This window comes from Papilio xuthus, unplaced genomic scaffold, assembly GCF_000836235.2.
Source record: "Papilio xuthus unplaced genomic scaffold, Pxut_1.1 DF827756.1, whole genome shotgun sequence".
Lineage (NCBI taxonomy): Eukaryota > Metazoa > Arthropoda > Insecta > Lepidoptera > Papilionidae > Papilio > Papilio xuthus.
The window spans coordinates 1,749,697-1,771,502 of record NW_013530893.1 but is presented as its reverse complement, the minus strand read 5'-3'; the positions used below and the strand labels follow the sequence as shown (position 1 = coordinate 1,771,502).

Here is a 21,806-nt window from a genome sequence, read left to right as displayed (position 1 = left end):
AGGATGGATTGTGTGAAATCTTACTTCTTACTAATATTATAAAATTTTTGGATGGATGGATGTATGTTGGTTTGAAGGTATCTCTAGAACGGCTGAACGGATCTTGATGAAATTTTACATACATATAGAACATAGTCTGGAAGAACACATAGGCTACTAATTATGTTTTTATAAATATGACGGCTGATAGAGAGGTATGGAAGAGCATACTAAGCCCACTCTCCGTTGAGAAAAAGGCTGGTTGATGATGACTTAATCGAGGACGTTGGAATAAAGTAAAAAATAATACAAAAACATTACCCTTTTCTTAATTAAGCGGTTTCTAAAATAAAGCTTTATGTTATATATAACTCGCTTTAAAGTACAGCTGCTTTGGGTGACCTTTTATGTAATTAACAAGCGTTTTATAATTGTTACTAATTTGTGTTGAACCCATTTTGACTTTGTTTAAAGGTGTAGAGGTTTTAAGTGTGCTTTAAAGGGACCTTAATATTATAATAATTATATCAAAAACCCTAATGAGCACCACTTACGTCGTAAAATTATACCACTTTTTCCTTTTTTATAATTATTTACCGTGATCCCTTCCAAGGGTCTCGAAACCTACATATGGAGTAGGCGTTAGACAATTTCGCTGTCCCAGTATATTGTGTTTGACTTCACCCATATCTTTGAATTTCTTCGCAGATATATGTAGGTTGCTTCAAGTTGTTTTCCTTCAACGTTAGAACATCGGATAGATGTACATATTTAAATCGAAAACAATCAGTACAAATTGGAGATCGAACCTGGACTAGTACCATGAGCCATGTACTAAAAAAATGCGTCACCAACGCTATTAATTTTTAATAACATCGTCTGTTCATTTTGATTATTTAAAATTAGTAAATAGTCGTATCCAATAATACCACCGTGCCCTTTTATTAAAGATTTTATTACCGGCTTTATCAAGGTTAAGGAAGTCTGCGTTCTACTTATTAAATCCTTATTACGATTTTTTTTAGACATTCTAGAGACGATTGCCAACATAATAACGCAATACTAACTTCCAAACACTTACATAATATGTATATTAGTTCATTTCAAACGAAACAGTTCGTAACTCTTAACTTCAAACGCTTTGGTAGAATTTTGCAATACGAAATAACACGATTTTTAATAGTATCTAATTATAGTTCCCTACGCTTAAGGCTGGAGGTCAGAATATTTTTAAATTAAATGCTATATGTTAATAGAAAACTAAAAATTACTAATTTTAATCAATGTGTAAGATGACGGACTGGATCTGAATTAAATAAATCCAGAAAAGAATTACATCCTTGTCTCTTACACCGACCGTAGAATCTTTAAACACTCTCGTACTGGCAAAAATGATTAAAAAAACAAACCATCTTCCTATCTTACTAATATTATAAAAGATAATGTTTAGATGGATGGATGTTTGTTATTAGGTATCTGCAGAACTACTGCATGGATCTCACTGAAATATGACATAGAAGTAGAACATAGTCTGGAAAAACACATAGGCTAATATGTAAGTTTTTTTTTAATTGCGCGCAGACGGCGTCGCGGTAGGTAGCAGATTAGTTAATAAATTTGTCAAAGTGATAGTTGTATAAAACTTTGAATACTAAAAGCAAAACGCGAACGACCTCGCAATACTCTACAGCAATCCCTAAACGTGATCACCGAAGACTAACCGTGACATGGCTCTACAATTTGTTTCCACTGTCGACATATGCAACTGAAAACATACTGCCATCCCTTTCATTGTCTATGAAAAAAACAAAGACAACATTACGCTTATGTGAACCTATTTCAATATACAGCTGCAACTAAAAGACACGGTAAACAAAAGACAGTTGCAAAACATTATAAAGGTCGTTATTCCCATAAAGTTATTTACTTTCTTCGAGAATCGTGAATTTTATATGTTGGTAAGATGTAGCCATGTTACTAATGTTATAAATGCCAATTTATGAATAGATGACGGATGGATGTTTTTAGAAGTATCTGAATAGCTTAACGGATCTAGCTGATATTTGGTGCCATCCTTTCCTTATAAGAAAAAGGGTAGGAAAGGAAAGAGGACTAAATTAGACCTCCGGGACGCACACTCAGCAGAAGAAACGCGGAATTGCTTCCACTTGACGCCTGTCTTCTGTGTGGTCGTGGTATTTCACCGGGCGAGCCGGGCCAATGAGTGCGATGTTAAAGCAAGCTCTACCACTGTTAAATATTGCTGTATTACAAATAGTTTAATAAGCATAGTCGTTTTGTTTTTTTAAAAACTTAAGCATTTATAAGATGAGTTTTCACTGTAAATACAACAAAGATAATAAGATGTTTTCTATAGATTTTACATTATAAAAGTTAAAAAATATTTCTTAATACGAAAATTTTTGGTAAATTTCACGTTGAAAAAGTTTCGAGAAAATCTTCATCAGGTTTAGGTGAATTATTTGCTCAAGTTCGAAAACTGATTTGAATAACAAATGATAATCAATGTTTTTGTGACATAAAAATAACAAAAACTTTACTTGTAAATAAAAAATGTACTTGAAATTACTAATACGTGGAAAAAATTAAGGTTAACATCGTTAATTAAAATTATAATAATTTGATTCGAGTCCTCAATGAATAAAATGTATGATAGTTATAAAGTGAACGTGAACTATTATCGCTACGTATACGGGTTCGAATCCCATTAACAAATACTCCTATTGTACACACCATGCTCACTAAGTTTACTAATATTATAAATGCGAATATTTAGATGGATAGATGGATGTTTGTTTGAAACTATCTCCGGAACGTTTGCATAGATCTCGGTTAAATTTGGCATAGATGTAGAACATAGTCTCGAAAAACACATAGGCTACTTATTAACTTTTTTTAACTCTACGCAGACGGTGTTGAGCGTCGGTGGCTCAGGGGTTAAGCACTTGATTTGCAATCTGCAGGTCCTGGGTTCGAATCCCGCCATGTACCAATGAGTTTTTCGATTTCCGATTTACATATGTACATTTATCCGACGTTCTTACGGTGAAGGAAAACATCGTGATGCTGCACATATCTGAGAAGAAATTCAATTATATATGTGAAGTCAACCAATCCGCACTGTGCCAGCGAGATTGACTATGGGTTGTCACCCTTGACTTTGGGTAGGCTCCGAGCCCCTCAGTGAGGACGTATAGTGAACTGATGATAATGAGCCGGTGTCGCGGGCGACTGCTAGTTTATAATATTAGTAAGAAGTAAGATTTAATAGTATTACATGAGTTAAAACTAACTATTAAGTATTCGAACCTGTTTTACTAAACACCTAAAATTACACTTTAAAAATAATAATTTACGTCTATTAGCAATACTAGAAATATTTAACTCTAATGAGTTAATTAATAAAATAGCTTGACGCATTCTAAATAACTTCAATATTTATATTCCATTTTATTCCAATCTATAATAAAACTTCCATCGGCAAATAGATTTAAAAAAAATCATTGCCATACGAATTCCACATCTGGCCTTAACACGATTAAATCAAATTATTAATACCAACAAAATGATTCACGAATATTTTTGGCACAAAATAAATTATTTATTTATTATAATCTATCTTACCTATATATAAACAGCTTTATCCAAGCACATATAAAAAATAATGGCACAATACACAGCACTTGAGAATTACGTATTTCGGAACGTTTAAAAACGACGTAGACACGTGCGCTTACCGCGCAGACTTACCTAACACTGAACTTGAAGAATGCTCTTGCGCAGTTCGTATCTTGCTTGCCTTCAACTTACATTTCAGAAAATTAGACTATATTACAAAGAGTTAAAGTTAAAATTAAGTTAACAATTATCCATTGACAAGTTAGCGTAACTTAGTGACGGATAAGTAGTCTTATTTTGCTTATTCCTGCTATGAGCTTCACAAAACAGATCAAATATTTTAATTTAAATCTTACTTGCTGTCGTCAACGATTCCATCCGCTTGGAGTTTAAAAAAATCTTAATTAGCAGCCTATGTGTTCCTCCAGGCTATGTTTTACATTTATGCTAAATTTCAGCGTGATCCATGCAGCTGTTCTGAAGATACCTTCTAAAAGATATCCATCCACCCAAACATTTCGCATTTATAATATTAGTAAGATATGTCTCTAGCCTTTATATACAGAAATTGTTGCATCTATATATTATACGGGTTTTAATATTTTTATTTATAATATAAATTATTATAGATTTCTATTTCAATCTTTTTAACATCAATTACGTCTCGTATAAAGTACCACACTCTCGGTATTCCCCTTAGTTAAGAGTGACGTCACTAGCCCAGTACGGATTAGTCGAGCTCCCTAATAAATTTTTACGTAGATAATTGATTTCATATGGATATCTAAATTAAATATAACAAAACCAATGCTATCAGTGATATTAATTAATAAGTAAAAAAACACCTGAGACTCATCTATAACAGTCTTACTAATATTATAAATGCGAATGTTTAGATAGATGTTTGTTTGAACGTATCTCCAAAACGTAAATTTGGCACACATATAGAACATAGTCTGGAAGAACACATATGCTACTTATTAAGTTTTTTTTTAATTCCGCGCGGACGGAGTCGCGGGCAACAGCTAGTCTCATTATAAAATGACGTTTACTAAAGGTCACATTATAGAACCTTGTCTCTTACGTTGACGTCTTTGATAGACATTGAGATTTTTTATACTAGAATTTCCATCTTCCGTAGAAATAAAAAAAACGTATAAATCTAGTGACTTACGCATTTTCATGTTTTCCAAAGCGATACAAATCTAAATGGATTTTGTACCATTTAAAATAAAACCGGTACTCTCGATTGCCTTATTTAAATTTTTAGCACTCGAAAATACGTGAAGGAATACCAGTTTTATAAAAATAACTCACTCCCGACATCTCTGTACACGTTTTTGTAAGGATGAAAATGGTTTTTTTTTTTAAAATGGCAACCTGCTTGGTATGCTAAAATGAATCGATTTAGAGTCAATTTTCAGTAACTATAGAAAAGATTATACTATAACCTTACTTCTTACTCTTACTAATATTATAAATGCGAATGTATGGATGGATGGATGGAAGTTTGTTTGAAGGTATCTCCAGAACGACTGACCTGATCTCGGTATAATTTGGCATACATACAGAACATAGTCTCTTTCAGATTACTAATACACAAAGGCTACTAATTATGTTATTTTTTAATTCCGCGCGGACGGAGTCGCGGGCGACAGTTAGTACATAATAAAAAATAGTACATGATGTGTAATAAGACAAGACTGGATTTGAATCATGTTTACTGCATGATGTAGAGCTCATAACATAAATATCGATTTTCAATATATTTGTCTGTCTGTCTTCAAATCCAAGTTCGTTTTGGGTAATCACGGAAATGACTAAACAGATTTTTACAAGACTTTTACTGTAAGGTATAACTAACTTAGCTTTATTACGTGCTGACAAAGTTACATGCGACCACTAGTGTTATATCTTTGATAAAATAAAAACAAGTTATTTAAATGTTGAAAATAAAATTACGTATTAATGTTATTTCTCTCTTTCACAAGTCAGCACAACCGCGTCAAGGTCTTACGAGTATTTTCACACATTCTTATTACCATACGTGCCAATCGCACGACAGTCCGACCTCAATCGAAAGCGAAGCAACAAACAGTAGCTCATTCAAGTATATCAAGCACATAAAAGAATTAAATAAATATTCAGTAATATTGCATCCTATTTAATCATGTCCAAGTAAATTTTGAGTGACATACTTGGAACTTCTCTCTTTAGCTATATAACGCACACTGCTAGGCTTAGGCCTTCCCCAACTCGCCATGATTGGTCTTATGTTACCCGCATCCTGGATACTTAACCTTGATCAAATCATCGGTCCGTCTTGCGACTTATCTTACCGATATTATAAATGCGAATGTTTAGATGAATGGATGGATTTGTTACAAGATATCTCCAAAACGATTGCATGGATCTCGCTGGAATTTGGCATAGATGTGGAACATAGTCTGAAAGTATATATAGGCTACTAATTAAGTTTTTTTATAATTCCGCGCGGACGGAGTCAGTGGCGACAGCTAGTATATTAAATAAAGTCGTAAGTAGCGTATCGTCTGTCTGTCTGTCCGCAAAACTGCGTTTGTTTCGCTGTACCGATTTTGATTTTGACGTAAAGGTGCTGATACGTGCTGGCATATTATGGGCTACTTTTTGTTTTAATTCTTTGCTAGCGGTTAAATGAATAGTAGCTTCATTTGTTTTTAAATTACATCAGCATTATTACCATCATGAATTTCCACTGCTGTTTAAATATATCTTTATCTCTATCTTTTCAAAGTATTTGATAGGGATGACAGTATGTTTGTAAATGAGTGTTGAACCAGTGGAAACCCTTAGCCATTAGTACGGTAATCAAATATGGCATTGCATTGTTGAAATTATAAATGTTTCAAAACGGAAAAACCACCGTCCTCGCTAACAAGCGCGGGAAAATTCCGCGCGGCCATTGGCTAATATTGTAAGTATTACTGAGTCAATGACATTTAAAATCAGCTGTTCTTTGAAGTGAAACACACTTTATAGATACGGTTTTTAAAAGATACGGACAAAATCATAATTCGAATAATATTCTTACTAATATTATAAATGCGAATGTTTGTATGTATCTCCAGAACGGTTGCATGGATCTCGCTGAAATTTGGATTAGATGTAGAACATAATCTGGAAGAACACATAGGCTACTACTATTTTTTTTTTGTCCCGCGGGGAAGTATTCGCGAGCAACAGCTAATAATTATTTTAATTACTCTGTATTCAATTGAGTAGAGATCGTGTTTATCAATTGCCATTATGATCTTTAAATCAGTTAAATTTGAAGCAAATGCATTGAAAATATTTTATTAAACCTTCCGTGGGTTAATAAAAATGGTTCGAGATTAAAGATCGATTGTAGATTTAGGCCGTATAATACAATCCGTCAGTTAGCGTATACGCTTTAATAGAATTGCAAAACAAAACATTCGCTACCACGTGATGTTAATTAGAGAAAATTGTTTAACAATTACGTTTATTACAATGACATTAATTGTTTATTAATAACTTGATTTTATTTCCTTGGTATGACGTCTTGTTAACCATAGAAATGTAAAAAAAAAACTCTAACTAGAAATCATCATCATATTCAGACCTAATTCGTCCACTGAACGTAGACCTCTCCCATCGATTGCCACAATTGCTCTAACTAGAAATAGCTAACGCTAATTCTACTTTTCATTCATTCTATATAAATTAATGATAATATAATGAAGAAAGATATTTTAGAATTGGCATTTATTTGAACGTTATTACCTAAATAAAAATAATTTCTGCTGCAATATACATGTGAAAGAACAAACATAAACTTTTGTTCATATTTTTCGAATATACCAATTAAATATAACCATTTAAATTTCCCGCCTTTTGTTGACAGATGAATGATTTCGAAACTTTTCGTATCAATTATTCTGTAAAACGAAATTAAAATTATTTTACCGCAAAACATTTAAACTGTATTATTAACTAGCTGTCGCCCGCGACTCCGTCCGCGTGGATATATAAAAACTTAATTAGCCCACCCATCCATCCATCCATATCACATCCATCTAAAAATTCGCATTTATAATATTAGTAAGTTAAATAAAAAGCAGCTCTTCAAGATATAAATTTAAAAACAAAGGAAGAATAAATAGTATCCTATGTCCGTTTCCTGGCTCCAAGCTACCTCCTCACTAATTTTCAGCCACATCGGTGAAGCCGTTATTGAGTTATAAATAGTGTAACTAACACGACTTTCTTTTATATATTTCAATAAGAAATTTACAAATATATTACCTAGTAGCTTTTGCTCTCGAATTCGTCAGTTTGGAATTAAAAAATTAGCCTTTGTTAATCCCGTATGAATGAGCTATGCAGAAACAACATAAATTCTGCATAAAACGCTTTAGAGAGTTTAAAATATGACGGCGAATAAGAATAGCAGGAATATCTCAAGGTGACGTCCATGACCTTGAATCATACAAATCTATGAAACTGTTTTGAATTAAACAGGTAATTAAGAATCGTGTTTTTGTTTCAAACATTTTACATTGTGAATTCCGAAATCCTAAGCGCCTTACAGTAAAATACTCTTTTTATTTTCAAGAATATTTGCAAATATACTTCCGCAGGAGTTTTTAATAAATCTGCTATCAATTTTTCAGTAGGCACTATTGTTTTTTTATTGTTCATTAAAAAACTATTTTTACCGTCTGCTTGTATTATAATGTTAAAAAGGAGGATAAAGTAAAGTACCAGGCATGTCAATGGACTCTTTGATTACTGATTCCAAGTTTACACATCTTAATTCAACTCATAAATAAATTCATGATAACTGAGCAACAACCTAGCGTGATTTTAGAGTGACCAAGAAAATACAACAAAAGAAACGATTTATGCGCGTTAATTTAATAAGAATCTCGTTCATATCCAGTCCATTTTCATTTCAAGATACACGTAAACGAATAATTACCTTTTTTTCTCATACGACGAAAGTTATCTTCAAAATACTATTGACTATTTAGTCAACTTTAAAATGTGAACAAAATTTAATTTTTATAATCCTCGTGCTTACATACATTTATATGTACGGGTTAAAAAGCGATGTAATTTAAATTTAAATATATTCGATACTTTGTTGTCCTAAATTCAAACAAAATCATGGACTTATTACCCGCGACGTGGTTCCACATAGGTCACTAATAATGACGCACGTGACTTGTGTTGCAACTACGTCAGGTGAAGTGGCAGATAGGTTTTCACAGCAGAAACAACTGAACAAAACATGTTATTTTAAAGAAGAATGATATGAAGGTCGGATACATGAGAAAACCGGATTAAACGCAGGTCGTTATGACCACCAAAAGGTGTATTGGCCTGTTAAATATATTTACATGAGTTGAAATATTACAATATTGAAATAATATCATATCGCCAGTGATTGAATAAACAGATGACTAACTCACGTATAATATTTAAATGGTAATTTCTTTTACCTGATTTAAAAAAGTTTAGAATCTTAAAATTAAAACGGACAGAATTCAATTTCTATACTGTAATAAAATTCAATGGATTCGTTTTTTATAAAGTTTTCCGATGTAATAGGTGGTAGTTATTGATTTGACAATTAGTCGAGAATCAAACAAAATAAAATATAAAAAAAATAAAACTTAGATACAAGAAAAGATATGAAAAAGAAAAAAAATGTAAACTCACAAGGGAAGTGCCTGTCAAAATATAATAGCAGTTTCTCAATTTGAAATATTTGCATTACATTACATTGCATTTAAATTGTTATTTTCCAGTGTGCAAATGTATTTCTTTTAACAAATGTGTAAGAGTGTCATCTATACAAAAGTTTGCGTACTACTAACATATTGCCTAGTTCGTCGACTAAAACTCTTTTGGTTTCAGAGATTTGTACTAGATGTCGTTAGTATAAATTAAAACCATTAGAAATTTAATATTCAAACGTTTCATTTCAATTTTGAAGAAGAAATTAATTAAATCCTCACACAGGATTATAGTTTATTTTGATTATATATAGATATAAAATTTGAAATAATTAATATTGACCAAATATAATAAGAAATTTAATAAAACATTTAGCACACAGTCTGCGTTAATTTAGAATGGTAATAATAAAAACATAATATAAATTACCTATCTATACTACAATCTCATCTAATTAATATTTAGATGTGATAATGATAACATTTTATTAATTTAATGGTTTTTACCTTAGCTTAATTATTAATTTTCCTATTCTTTGTACTACGGAGGATCGACGGTATATACTAGTCTTCCATACATAATTGTCATATCTGAATCCAGTCCCTTCTATACATCTCTTATCATCATATAAATTCATACTTTCTTCGGTTTTCCTCTACCTTTTCCCCCTCGATACCAAAAAAAAAGACATGAATTCTAAATGTCGTAATCAAATTTAAGAAAAGAACTTAATCGGTCGAACAATTTTTTTTTGGATATTGACAATTTTTTTTTAATGAATAAAGGTATACCACATGCAGATGATAAAAAATTTATCCGATGCATTGCATTCCGAAACAATGACAGAGAAAGGCGTCTCTATGTGACGTCACTGCGAACGATATACGACATATGAACAATTAGAATGGACATAAACGAAATGTTTAAAGTAGAATTAAACTTATGAAAAGAAATAAAATAAAAATGTATTGCGTGCAGTGGAAACTAATTTTAAAATATAAAAATAAACTACTATTTTGTAACAATTTGTTCACTTACAGCAAGCTAAACACTTAGAATTAGACTTAATATAGAACTAGAAACTAACTTTATCTATAAGTTTCCCATGAATAAGCATTAAATAGGATTTAAATATTGAATTTATTACTTCTTCTTGAAATTTTATTGAAACATAAATTTTTCGTGATGTGTTATCCTGCGCAGTAATTGCTTCATTACAATATAATTGTTAACGTCTAAGTATATTGTCAATTTGGTCTGGAAAAATCTATTGTATGGACAGATTGAAAAAAATAAACTTATTATTTTATTGTTAATCTACGTGAGACGTTTGCCGTATCTTAAGATTCTTGGCGCTTCGTTTAGGTACAGAGAGAGTGATCTGTCCGATTGCTGGCAGTTTCGTTTCGGTCTCGGACACGACGCGCGCCGTTCTCGTGTTTAAAAAAGTTCAACGTTCCATTTTCAAACGATTGACAAATCGCGCGCCCGTTTAAAATTGACGTTCTAATTCTTATTTGATTTTTTTTTATTGTTTTAATTTAGAACATAGATTATTAATTTTAGTGTTTGTGAGTGGCAGTTTTAAAAAGTAAAAGGTGTTGGCACTAATTTCGGTAAGGCATTTCTTTTTTTTTATATTAAAAAAACAGATTATATTAATTTGTGCGCAAGAATTGGAACAATTTGTTATAGGTTATTTTTTTTTTTGTTAATATGATATTACTATTTCTGTGTGGTAAAAAACTGACAACGGTGTTATGTCAAAGTTAAGTAACACGGTCTCATTTAAAAATTAACGTCATGCTTAGTTATTGTGTAATAAAAGCTTTTACATAAACTCTTGTTGATGTGTTTATCTTACTAATATTATAAATGCGAATGTTTGGATGGATGTTTGTTGGATGGTATCTCCAGAACGACTATGGATCTCGCTGAAATTTGGCATAGATATAGAAAATAATCTGGAAGAACACATAGGCTATTTAAGTTTTTTTTATTCTTCGCGAAAGGAAGGCAACTATCAATTTAAACAATTTGCATTGCATCAATTTTAATAGTAATAAAATATGTCTAAAAACATTTTTTTTAAATATTGCATGTTAAATATTATTTAAAATATTATACTGTTTTTATATTAGTAAATAAACGACATTTTATTTGCAAATCACTTTTTAATTTTTTATATTACTATATAAACTTTTTTACGAAATACAGGCAGCTTAGAACTAAGTTTTTTTTTAGTCAATTGAATAGTACCAGTTACTTCTTAGAATAAGTCCTTAAACTCTATTTGCAATGACATTAATATTGTCATTATAAGTTATGTTTTATACCATACTATTAGTATTCTCGAGTATCAGTAAATAAACCAAGGTCTCGTATAAGACTTCTTTGAAGTATTCTTCAAATATACTTCAAATTATTAAGTATTCTAAAGTGCTAAACATACATAAATCATTTTATTAATACGTGAAAACTGTGTACTTTTTTTAAGAAAATTGCGCGAACGGATAAAAGTGAAAATAGTTTAAATTAAAAAAAGCAATTAAAATTGGTTGAATTACAGTCGACTTTCGAAGAATAGGCGACCACTAACACTGGTAATAGTGGTCCCATTGCCACTACCGAAACAAATAAAAACGTAATATTGTCATCCCTTTCATTTTCGTTGAAAAAACTGAGATAACAATCTTTTTGCGAATGTTTTGGTATTGGAAACTTAATTATAATAAAATCTCAAAATCTCTGGATCATATTTTTGGCAATTAAAAAAGATAAAAGACTATGTACGCATGTTTGATATATTTAAATGATAAAGTCCTGGGCCGGCGTTATTTTTGGGCTACCGCCCAGGGCGATGGGCAGGAAGAGGCGCAAAAGGTTTGCTTATTTCAAAGTTTCACGTAACCCTGTTGATCACCCAAAGAGAGGCATCGCAGTAATCTAGCCCGGTGCGCTTGTAAAGCTAAAAACTGCTAACAATTTTTTCGCGTGTGTAAACACAAAAAATCCAAAAAATCATTTTTTCTTGTAATTTTTTTTTTTATAAACAGTTGATAAGGAACTCATTTTTGATTAATTTTGAATATGATTCCCTTCAGTTTGCTTTAAAGATGTAATATTGCCCATGACACAGTAGTTTTACGGCGCGCTTTAGTTACCAAGTCAAGTGTCAGAATGTTTAGTGAGGGGACATAAACGTCGATATTTTAGTAAGGCTAGTATTGCCGATACAGTGTCGGATTTTCTTCCTAACAGTAAGGATGAATCAAACCGAATATAACACGCAAAATCTCTTCAATCATAGCCTACAGACTGTCACAATGAAACTTACAATAATAAAAATGTATCCACGTACATAAAACATTCAAACGTGCAAAAAACATTACTCTCCAGAATCGGACGGGTAATAAATAACAATCAAATTGTCAACAGAACTATTAACTTGATTTCCATAATAAAGTAATAAACATTCTTTTCAGTCTTCCGTGATAGAATTACTTTATAGGTTTTTTTTTCATCTGTCAGTATAACAATGGATTCCTTTGCTTTTATAATAAATCTTTAATTATACTATAATTAATATAAAAACATAATTAACATTTTTATATTATATATAATAACGTAATGCGGTAGCGTATTCATTGTTCAACTGAAACTGTAAAGAAAAAATAAAGAAAGAAATGCATGTTTACATCTATGGAAAAGATAATTATCGTATAATATACGAATTCTTACCGCTATTGAGGTATTCATCAAAAAAAATCTTTTAGGTATTTAGGTACAGGATGTCAAAATAAATATGGTAATTTTTAATAAAAAGTAAAAAAATAAAAAAGATAAAATGCCGCAGACGTATAGCTTTAATACTTAATATAAAATAAGCAGAGTGTAAAACATATTATTAGGATTCTGTACCTAAAAAGAAAAAAGCGGAAACCAATATACTTTATTTCCCGTCCGTCTGTCTGTCAAGATCCTTTTTCTCAGATCGCATGGAAGTATAAAGCTGGAATTTATATTTCATATAAAGTCCAGCTTTATACTTCAGGTCTACTGTCCCTTAGAGCTGTGAAAAAATCAAACATCTAAGCCAACGCTTCTAATATACAGCCGCAAATTACAGCAAATTTAACACTCATAAGGGTATCAAAATCAAGAGGTTCCCGTGAACTTAGAATCTTGTAATTAGGTACGAAGCAACGTCTTATAGTACAGGTAAAGTAAATTTTTAATTACATCTAACATATAAAATTCTCGTGTCATAATTTTCGTTCCTTCCAATGCTCCTCCGAAACGGCTTGACCGATTCTCATGAAATTTTGTGAGCATATTGAGTATGTTTGAGAATCAGCCAAAATCTATTTTTAATCCCGCGCGGACGGAGTCGCGGGCGACAGCCAGTTATAAAATAAAAACACTAAATTAAACTTCCCCTTTCCTCATGAACGCCTAGAGATACGGAACACTAAGTGCGCATGACCAAGTCGCACTTGGCCGGTTTTTTACTAATATTATAAATGCGAATGTTTTGGATGGGTGGTTATTAGATATCGTTAGAACAACTTCATGGAACAGGATCAAATTTGATATCGATGTAGAACTTAGTCTCAAATAACACACAGTTAATTTACAATATTATAGACATTATAAGTTAGAATTCTTTGGCGTGAATGGCGCGTTTTCGTTACCAAGTCAACTGTCACCGGCATAAATTCGGATTTTATTTCTAACAATTTTTAATTCCGCATAGACGAAGACGCGGGCAAAAGGGTGTATGACAAATATTATGATTCATTTACCTCGAAGTGGGAATAAACGTTTTGATTTTGCTTTTTTTCGTCAAGGGATTTATCTGTAGCCAATTTTCCTTATCTTCTAAAAAAACCTCTGTCTAATAAATATAAAATATTATGATGTTGTTATGTTTATCTTAAAATCTGGAAAGAACTAAGAGCTTTAGTCAACGAATCAGATCTTGTGATTACTTTAAATATCTTTGAATTTCATCACAGATATGTGGCAAATGGTCTAGTATGAATAAAATAAATGATGTTCAGGGTATAAAACGCAAATACATAAGACGACCCAGTGGTTGTCGCCCAGTAGGCCGTCCGTGGTATCACTGGATAGATGAAACGGATATCTTCGGGAGCCGAGGTTCACCTCAATCCCGGTGAAGCTGTAAATGTCTTTTCAAGGCAAACAGTGGCAATTCAGTCACAAAAAAATATATATTCTGATCTGGGCTGGGACGGCGCGGGATCGGGGAAAGTGGAGATTGCTATAGGAGGCCAAGGTCCACTTCAGGTCGCTGCGTCACCCTAGTTAATTAATTATATTACACTTTAGGTATGCACCAGTAAATTACTCTAATAAATATTTATTCAATACTTGTTATCCACCATGATTTATATTCATACATATTTATAATATTTAATTCATAATTAATGACTTCTGACTTTATAGGTTAGTTTTATTAGGGTTCCGTACCTCGAAAAGATAAAATGAAACCCACATACGATCATTTTGTTGACCATCAGTATGTATGTCTGTAACCTGTTTTGGATTTATTCATTTACTAGCTATTGTTCAAACTTTGTCCGTTTCGAAACTTAAGATAGTAGCAAAATCTGTTAAATAAGCACATATTATTCAAGCATACATCGTTTAGTTTTAATGCAACAGTGGTAGATGCCAGTGACATCTGTGTATACGAATTGGCTGGCTCGTCGGCAATACCACGACCAAACAGAAGACAGACGTGTACAGGATGTTATTCAGCATTTTACCTGAGAAGTATGTATGTCATAAGCCTAATTTTAATCTTCTTTCAATGTCTTTTCTAGACCATATACGGTACAAACATACAAACCACTATTTTTATTAACCAATCCCTTATCCTGATTGTTAGATAAAAACACATATTTTTATGTATAAACGTTTAGTTTTTTTTATAATTGATGGTATTATTTTATTATTCTTTATTATATATTGTAATTGATTAATATGGGAATAAGAATTTGTAATATGTACGAATAGTACATAAATAAAGTCTACCTTAATCTAGTTTGCCTAGTCTAGTCTCATCGTCAGCTCACTATACGTCCCCACCGAGGAACTCGGAGCCTACACTAAGTTAGGGGTGACTAGGCTATAATCAACCACGCTGGTCAAGTGCGGATTGACTTCACACATATTGTACAGGAACCCAAAAAGCCCCGGGACCCTTAATAATAAATGATACAAAAAAAGGTCGGGTGGATGAGTCGTTTAATTAGCGTTAAGCGCAATCACAACAAAACAGTAAAACAAAATGCTAGCGTGCTTTTAAATAGAGCAGCGCCATCTAGTTCTTTTACAACGAAACTTGTATTTTTATCAACATTGCACTTTTTATTTGCTCGTGAACACATATCTTTTGAATTTCTTCTCAGATATGTGCAGGTTGCATCACGATGTTTTCCTTCACCGTCTAGTCTAGAAAGCTATTATTATTAAACAATTAAAAAGGAGATATATTAATTTACTAAATTTAGTTACTTTAAAATAACAAAATAACTAAATTGATAAAATATTTTAAAACAGTACCATACAAAAGACTTAAACGAGTTACCCATTTATAGTAACTATTGACTATAGAGAAAAGGACTAAGCAATGAGCCGCTGTATACTAAATAAATTCTTTCAATTTTGGAAAACTTTAAAGTAAAAAGAAAGTTAAAACATCTTAATAAACTTTAAACACAGAAGCAAGCAAGTTTCTAATTAATTGTTCTTTTTTAATTTGACAGAGTGTAATGTGCTTGACAGATCCTATCTCGTAAAGTCAAAGACGTACCCGGTAATGCACGGGTGTTAAAAGATTACAATAGGTACTTTTAAAGCTGCCAGTCAGTTTAAATTCGATACGAGACCGATCAATACAAACTTTGTCAATTATCCATTGTTCAGATTACAAGGAAAACATTGTGTCCGGATGTTTGCACGTTTTATACTGCGCAGACAGTCGCGTACAAAGTGTTTATAAAACTGAAGACACATCTAGTGAACTTGATTCAGTGGCTATTAAATTAAGACGTATTTGTAACACGATGTAAGATATGCATACAGTATCAGGATGACACATTTACAAATATCTTTAAAAACAAATCTTATTATTTTACTTCTTACTAAATAAATACGAAGGTTTGTATTGACTTATGTTTGTTAGAAGGTACTCCATGAGTGAGTGCCAAGTCTCAGAAGAAGATGTCATGGACAGAGCGAAGTGGAAGAGACGGATTGGGAAAGCTGACCCCACCACCTTGTGGAATGCAAGCTAGGGAGAGAGAGAGATAGAGAAGGTACCTCCAGAACAGCTGCATGGATCTTGCTCAAATTTGTCATAGATGTAGAACATAGTCTGGAGGAGCACATAGGCGACTAGTTAAGTTTTTTTTTAATTCCGCGAGGACGGAGTCGCGAGAGACAGCTAGTAAGTAATTTAAGGCTGTTATATCATAAAATGTTTACAATTTGAAATTACGATATTAAAAAAATTAAGTCAAAGAACTGATTGAGGAACCTATGTTACTATTCTTACTTATCTTATTAATATTATAAATGCAAATGTTTAGATGGATGATTTAAAAAAACCTAATAAGTAGCCTATTACTAATTAGTTTATTTTCAATTCCGCGCGGACGGTGTCGCGGGCGATAGCTAGTTTTACATAAAACAGTTATTAATGTCACCCGTGTGTACTTAAAACACTGGACATGGGTTTGTATATAATATTTGATAGCCTACACTATATCATTATTTCACAATATTTTATTGGCCTTAAACGTGTGTTCAACTAGTAAATAAATAAAAGATTGCTTCTGATTTAGACGAAACATTCCGATTTGCAAACAGTAACAATACGTGCCAAGTGATTGCAAATCTACATCTCTTCACCCCACACGTCTTCCTTACACTCTTATAGAATATATATCCGCCATTTTGTACGTTACAAATGCACCTTACCAAGGGCACTCACATTACACTCGAAAACGTGAACTGAATGAGTTAAACCCAAGGTTAATTTCACTAGATTCGAGTGTTGAATATAAAACTCGATTGAGCATACCAATTGGCAAATGGTAGTGGATTTAAGTTGATTGAACTTTTTTTTCTTAATAACTATTATGTAACACTTTTTTAGGTTATAATTTTGCGTTTAAGAAAAATGAAAGTAGGTTTACATGTGCGTATAGTTGTATTAATAACAAATAGAATATTTGAATTTAATTGAAGTTACTAGCGTGGATTTCCACGGTCCTAAGACCTGTGCTAAAATCTGTTACTTCAATTAACGTTACGACAGTATAACCTACCCTAAATTAAATCATAGACGAACTTAAATTTGCGCTCGAAGCTCGTAAATTCCAAAACAGTTTTGGTAAAATATTTTTTTCTCATACATAACCTTACCTGCCATTATTTTAACATACCACAACTTCCATAAAATAAATAAAAAAAGACTAGTAAGGAGTTTATTGTCCTTTTGTTTATTAATTTAGGTTTTCAATAAAATCGAATGATACATGATGTTCCAAAAATTAAAACAATAATTTTTATCACTAAAATTTATAAAATAAGAGTGAAATATGAAGGAATTTGAACAGCTCATTTACTTAACATTATATAAAGCACATACGCACAAGAAAACGAAGCCCCATAGTAACGTTGTTACTTCCGTGTGTTAAATCCTTCCGGTATTATAACATATTATATGAACTGGCTATGTCACCAATCAATTGTGAAATTAGTTACTTTATAATCTGACCAGGTATAAACTGCCAGACAAATATCGTCTAGTAAAATAAACTAATCATTTACAATTCCACGATAAATTTCTATTTTGTAAATTTTTTCATATTTTCTTTACTTACAGCTATTATAATTAGCTGTCGTCCGCGACTTCGTCTGCTTTTATATTTAAAAAAAAACTGACCTAGTGGCCTATGGCCAATCGATTTTCTTAATTTCGTTTCTTGACATTTCGCCCTCATGTTAATTATTGAAAAATTTATATCACGGGTTAGCACTTGACTTGTAATCTACACATCCTGGGTTCAAATCCCTACATGTACCAATGTATTTTTTGAATAGACATTCATCTGACGCTCAACGGCGAAGGAAAACATCTGCGAAGAAATTCAAAGATATGTGTGAAGTCAACCCGCACTGGCTCAGCACGGTCGACTGTAGCTTAGTCACCCCTTATTTAAGTTAGGTTCCGAGGCCGAGTGGGGACGTATAGTGAGCTGATGATGATTATGGTATTTATACTTACTGCATTATTATGATATTTTGTGATTTATCTAATATTTCATACATTAGATTTCTTTATTATCATAAACCGCACATTAGTTATAGCTCTAGAAAGTTACGAGGCAGTTATGAAGAGTATATACCCTTACCGTCAGTTTGTACGGCAACTTTTTACGAAAACATTGTCATCTCTGTCACTCTCAATGAAAAAAAGGAAGATAACAATATTGTATTATACAACAATATTTAACAGTGGTAGAGCCCGCTTTAACATCTTCGCACGAATTGTCCCGGCTCGCCCGGTGAAATACCACGACCACGCAGAAGACAGGCGTCAAATGGAAGCAATTCCGCGTTTCGTCTGATGAGTGTACGTCCCGGATGCCTAATTTAGTCCCCTTTCCTTTCCTACACTTTTTCTTATGAGGATGGGAAGTGGACTTTCCGGATGAGAGGATGCATGGAAATATTTTCTTTCTGTGCATCCTCTCCTCCGTCGATTAAAGGTAGGCAACGCATATGCAATTGCGTATGTCTATGGGCAACAGTCACTTCGCTATTTCAGCGATTTCATGTGATCGCTCGCTCGTTTACCACCTTATGATATAAAAAAAAATTGATGGCAATATATTTTGTATGAATATATAATAGTACTCATAGTAAAAACAGAATAATAATGGAATTGTGCAGTAAAAAACAAACATAACGTGTAATATGTTCTGTTTTGGATTATTGTAATTCTATTTACAAAAAGCATTGTTTTTTATATGTATATACGTCAAAAATAGTTTTTATATTTGTATTATCTTACAGATATTATAAATGCAAATATTAAAATAAGAATAAAATTATTACGAAGCCATAAATTCTTTTTTAATTCAAAATAAAACGGGCAGTAATTAAAGAATGTTCTAGAATATTAACAACATAAAATATGAATGTATTATTAAAAGTGTGATTCGTCCAGATTGTCATTTTTTTAAGACATATTAGTTGTCTCTGTATTTTCAAAGAGAACGTAAGAGATGACGATATATGTCAATGCAAGTCAATAAAGTGATGTCAAGGGTAACATTATTCAATCAACCCATAGATTTTAAATTCTTTATTATAATATTGTCAATACTTCGTCAAGATCATAAAATTAGACTTTATTGCCTAACTCCCTAAAAATTTAATAAACCCAATGGTACTAAATCTTGCTATCTTACTTATAAATGCGAGTGGATAGATGGATGGATGGAAGATATCTCCATAACGGCTCCATGGATCTCGCTGGAATTTGACATTAATGTTGAACATAGTCTGGAAGAACACATAAGGCTGCTAATTACGTTTTACTTTAATACGCGCGAAGGGAGTCGCGGGTGGCAGCTAGTTTCTAATATTCCAAAATAGTCAATTTTTGTGAATATTCAAGTTAATCTACTCGTATATATATATAAAAGAAAGTCGTGTTAGTTACACTATTTATAACTCAAGAACGGCTTTACCGATATAGCTGAAAATTGGTGAGGAGGTAGCTTAGAGCCAGGAGACAGACATAGGATACTATTTATTCTTTTTTTTTATTTTTTTCTTACTAATATTATAAATGCGAATGTTTAAATGGATGTGATATGGTTGGATGGGTGTTTGAAGATATCTCTAGAACAGCTGAACGGATCTCGATTAAATTTGACATACGTATATTACATAGTCTGAAAGAACACATAGGCTACACTAATTAAGTTTTTTTATATATCCACGCGGACGGAGTCGCGGGCTACTGCTAGTATAGCATAAAAAAACACCATCAACTACCCACTATCAGGTCTATACCGCGGGAGGTTGTAGACGACTTTGGAAATCAGTGTCTTATATTTGCATATATTTCAGTCAATCGTGGCTACCTTCCAAACGCATGACAATCATTTGACGTCAATTATACATATGTCATTCGAGCACGATTCTTTAACAGTGAATGTGTATTTAATTGTTTATTACGATAAATAATTATTAATACTAAATAGAAAATGTTTTGAAATGTTAAAAAGTGCTGATTAAAATGTTGTTTTTTTTTATAAATCAATGTAAACGATAAGTTTTGTGACCTACTTTTAAAGGTATATTTCTTTTCACACGAGTAATTTTAATGTAAGCAAATTATTGGATGACTATGTTTTTATAATCTATATTTTAATCGTCGTGTTTGACGTTTCTGTGTACTTTAATTACTTCTTAATAATAAATTAGTTATTAATTTCTATATTTAATACTAATACAAAGAGATTTATCAAGAAAAATTGTATTTCGTGGTGTTATTATGTGTGAAAGAGAAACTAGTGTACATTTTGAGGTTATTTTTACAATATTTTAGAGCATAAATCAACATAATATACTTTAGCGTTAGACTATTTTTATGTTTTAGTTTTTACGAGATTACCTAAAGTTTTACGTGTTTTTTTTTATTTAATTAACTACAATTTATATTTAATAATTCAAACATAATTTTAGTAAAAACAAATGCATATTCTGATATTTATCTGTGAAGAATTTTAAAATATGAATAAAATATATTTTTTTGCTAATTATAAAAGAAGACAATTATAATGTTTACGTAATTCTGAATATGATGAAATGCACTGATTCTTTTGAACTTCGTTATATTTAATCTGTATGCATATTAAAATTTGTTTTTTTTTTTTGTTTACAGATTATTTTCGGGAATTCTATTTTGAGATAAGAAGACTCCATTGTAAAGGTAATTATTATAATAAATATTTTAACTTAATTGTGTTGAATTTATCAATGCATGTTATTTAATACTAGCTGTCGCCCTTGGCTCTATTCCTGCAGAATTAAAAAAAAACATAATTAGTAACCTATGTGTTCTTCCAGATTATTTTCTAAGTTCTAAGTGCCAAATTTCATCGAGATCCACTGAGCCGTTCTGGAGGCCTTCAAACAAACATACATCCATCCATCTAAATTCCATAAAACCTGTAAATGAAAAATGAATAAAATGAATGAATATTTTAACAAATTAATTTAATTTTTAGATTTATTAAGAACATGCCTCAATGAGCTATACTAAAATGTCATCAAAACTCTTTGTACTAAAATAAATTGATTTTTATTTGTATGGAGATGATGTCCTA

The 21,806-nt window shown here is 31.7% G+C and overlaps 2 protein-coding genes across 3 annotated transcripts in view; one reads left to right on the top strand and one right to left on the bottom strand.

Annotated features, from left to right (window-relative positions):
- osy (ABC transporter oskyddad) overlaps nt 1–3,744 on the bottom strand; it is a 30,216-nt gene extending 26,472 nt beyond the window's left edge. Inside the window, exon 1 of the mRNA XM_013310060.1 lies at nt 3,625–3,744. The gene's annotated coding sequence lies outside the window, so the exon portion shown is untranslated. The remainder of the gene's footprint in view (nt 1–3,624) is intronic.
- The window catches only part of LOC106116292 (ABC transporter G family member 20), a 55,925-nt gene that overhangs the window by 11,202 nt on the left and 22,917 nt on the right, over nt 1–21,806 (top strand). Inside the window, exons 1-2 of one of the 2 annotated variants that reach the window (XM_013310061.1) lie at nt 10,942–10,979; nt 21,362–21,409. The gene's annotated coding sequence lies outside the window, so the exon portion shown is untranslated. Of the gene's footprint in view, nt 1–10,941; nt 10,980–21,361; nt 21,410–21,806 lie in introns of those variants that run through there. The other variant, XM_013310062.1, reaches the window with a different exon arrangement.